General features: G+C 51.0%; 1 protein-coding gene across 3 annotated transcripts in view; it reads left to right on the top strand.

Annotated features, from left to right (window-relative positions):
- SH3GL3 (SH3 domain containing GRB2 like 3, endophilin A3) overlaps positions 1-3,531 on the top strand; it is a 134,203-nt gene that overhangs the window by 74,148 nt on the left and 56,524 nt on the right. The window lies entirely within an intron of this gene.

The raw sequence follows: 3,531 nt of genomic DNA, 5'->3' as shown, positions 1-3,531 counted from the left end.
CTTGGCCGGTGTCCGTCCCCTACAGATGCCGCAACCCCAGCCACCTCCGTGTCCCCCACCTAATGCCCAGTCACACCCCATCCTGAAAAGCACCTAATTAACACAAAGGAAGGCAGAGAAAGAGGAAAAAATAAACCAAGAACAAAGGGGAGACATAGCAAACAAATAGCATGACAGCAGATTTAAACCCAACCACATTCACGCTTACGTGAAATGTGGCGGTCTAAGCACTCCGGTTAAAAGGCAGAGAGTGTCAGGTTGGATTAAAAAAACCACCGTATGCTATCTGCAAGGAACCCACCTCAAAATAAAGTAATGTACAGGCTGACACTAACGGGCAAAAGCGTATACCGTGCAAACGCAAAGGAAACACCCCAGACGCTGCCTTGTCCGACACCGGCAGATGTGGCCGGAGGTCTGCATCCGACCGTGGATTCATCATCCCTCCCGGTGCCCCGCACTGGGAAGCTGTGCCCACTAGTTTTACGGGCCACCTACGCGGGCAGCTCCTCCGAGAGGCCTGTGCGGGCAGCTTCGTCTGTGTTGCAAAGGAAGATGTGATCCACGTCCCCACCCTGCCCAGTAGCTCGAGCGCGGCCGGGCAGGCACCTCTCGGCCAGGTTTATGGAATTCGAATGGGCATAGCGAAGGGGCCGCACCATCCCAGACACGCAGGGAAGGGTGGACAGGCGACGCGGCGGCTCCGTCTCGCTGGTCAGATGCTTGGCTGGCTTCGTGTTGTCTTCTTGTCGACGGCCCCTCCGATACTCTGAAGAGATCCACACATCTGCCGGCGATTAGGGGGAGCAAAGGGGTGGCCGGTCCCCTCAATTTCCCCAGATTTGGTTGACATCCCTTGTGTGTCATCTCTTCTCTCATTCCCTTTCTCATGCCTGCCGTGTCCTTCCGTGCAATCTGAGGAAGAGGCGGAGATGAACACGTGTTGTGTCTGCCTTGTTTTTTAGATGAAATCCCCCTTCGGTCCATTCTGACTTCATCTTCGACCAATAGAATCACTTGGAGTAAAAAGGGTGGCAGGACTCAGTCTACCCAGTTCATCCCCATGTACCATTTACGAGTGATAGGCCTAATTTCTAGAGTTGTGAAGCCCCCTCTATGGACATTCATGCATATTCGTCTTCTTGGTCTCTCTCGGCTGCTCTTGGCCATGGCCTTGGGTGTGTGTGGTCAGTCTGCAGACTGGGCCTTTAGAGTGGATGTCTCTGTTTTGCCCAGACCTGATGCTGGAGACAGGGCGGAGGGAAGCTCGGATCCTGCTGGTGGGATAGAGAAAGGCCACTGTGGTCGGCGGGCCTCCAGGTGGACCACGTGCACTATGCCAGGGGCCGCGTGCTGTTGGCATATCTCCTGTGTTCTGTCATTCTGTCTGCCTTCTTCCCAGACTTGGGTTCTATTAGGAGAACTCTTTCCAGTGCTCTTAGGAAGAGGATGAAGGAGAGAAAAGCCACACAAACTCAAGCAAATAATGCTGGGTGTATTAGTTGGCACGTTGCGACCCCTAATCCTTTATTTATTTATATAGCTTTAAAAACAATGTGCAGTGGAGCTTAACACACTTACGTTCTAGCTCTCACCTCTTTTCATTCTAAGCATCTGGGCGGGCCTCACTAATTTAGCTTAAACCCTCTGTTTAAGCTATAATTTGCTTAATAATTCCCTATGGTGTACCAAGTTCCGTAAAAGCCAGTTTTAAACAGTTAAGTGGAATTAAGTAAGACACTCGAAAGAGGTAATTCCGATATCGTGGCTATAAATTCTGGGACTGCGTTAAATCTGTACCAGCAACAGGAAAATGAAGTCAAAGTGTCCTTGGAAGGACTGACCAAGAGTGGTTATTGATGTGGCCTAAAGTAGAGGAAGCGGAGGGATTAAAAGCTACCCAGAGACCTCCAGGAGGGTGGACAGGGGCGCCGTGGACAAGGCGTGTTGCTGAGAAAGCAGGTCTGCACCCCCTTTCCCAGGCGAGGTGCCCCTGGGGAGGTTCCAGCTGTGGAACCTCTCAGGGGGCAGCCCTGAGAGCAGAAGCTCCTCTGGCACATGTGAACTAGACTAGATCCTACGCGTATGAATTCTGGGAACAGGGGTATCATGAAGGGAAGTGATGTTCTGGCTTGTAGACAAACGGGGCTTCTCTGGGGCCAGCCAGCAGGTTGGCAGACAGCCAGGTGGCCCTGGTCAGTCCCTGCTAGACTCTTTCGTGGGGCTTGTGGAAGACAGAATGACCAGGCCTGGACCTTCGACTCTCAGACGGCACGGCCGAAGCACCCCCGTTCGAAGAGTTAAGAGGGTTCTAGGTGTTCAGAGAAGCTCAAATATTTCAGTCCACTCGATTAGACTATTCACAAGAGCCTGAACATCCGACCTGCCAAAGCCACTTAGAATTAGGCCCCATTTATGTCTGGAAATTAAAGAAATGTAAGATAACAAGTGAGGGGTCACAATTGTATAAAGGTGAACCCCGAAAATGTCTCAAGGGAGGGTACCACGTATGTCGTCGAGGGGAGGGGAGGAGCTTGAGTTCTTCTGCTGAAATCGAAGAGCTTGGAAGTTAGGGGGAGCACTGGGGTATCCAGCGTTTGCTGCCCGTGAGGAGGGGGCGCCCCCGCTCCCGGAGGCCTGTGTCAAGGACCAGTCAGGCTGCGGAGGGTCCAGCCAGAGATGGGGCTCCTTTTTTTCAAAATCAGAGGGACGTAGGGGAGGAAATCGTGGGTTCCCAGGATTTATTCAAGTGGAGATGAGGGGATCGAGGGGAGCGAACGCCAGATGGACTCAATTTTCTGTATAAAAATCAGGTGAGGTCATCCAGCAAGTGTCAGTTGGGGGGAGGGTAAAAGCCAAATGGAAAACAGAGAGAAGACGGGGTGTTTTTGAAGTTTTTAGCCTTAAATGTGTTGCGTAGGGGGGAGGTGGTGGGGGGTGGGCAGGATTAGGTAATTGGTGATTTGTTTTGTTTTTAAGCTGAAGCGACTCGGATCTGCCAAGGAGAAAAGTCAAGGTGGTTTGTTCATTGCCATTGATCTAAGCATCGTGACTTAATTTCTGTTTTTAAAATCGCTGCTATACGTAGTCAAGCCCTGTCAAAGAATGAACTTCACGTCATTTGTTTTTGCATCTTGGAAAATGTGCATATTTTAAGGATTGAGTTTTTTAATGTATTTTCACAAAGCGAATGCTCTCAGACTGAACATTAGCTGCCCCCCAGAAGCCTCACTGTGACCCCTCCAGTCCTGATGCCCTCCCCGCCCCACAAGGGGAACCAACATTTCCATTTCTAACAGCGTAGATCAGATTTGCCGAAGATGGAAAGAGCTTAGAGTCGATCCATTCCGGCTCCGTAAACCCATGGGGACAATCTTAAGTCATTCATTTATGTCTCGGATTTTGCAGGGTGACAGAGTTCATGGGGTTGTGAGGTAGTCATGTGTGTGTGTGTGTGTGTCTGTGTGTGTTCAGAAGTGGGCCAGGCAAGCTCTGTCTTCCAGAAGCTTGCTCAAGGTGAGCTCACAGTCC

The sequence above is a fragment of the Pteropus vampyrus genome, unplaced genomic scaffold (assembly GCF_000151845.1).
Source record: "Pteropus vampyrus isolate Shadow unplaced genomic scaffold, Pvam_2.0 Scaffold286, whole genome shotgun sequence".
NCBI classification, from domain to species: Eukaryota; Metazoa; Chordata; class Mammalia; order Chiroptera; family Pteropodidae; genus Pteropus; species Pteropus vampyrus.
Note: the sequence above shows the minus strand (reverse complement) of the source record. Positions and strands in the feature narration are given on the sequence as shown.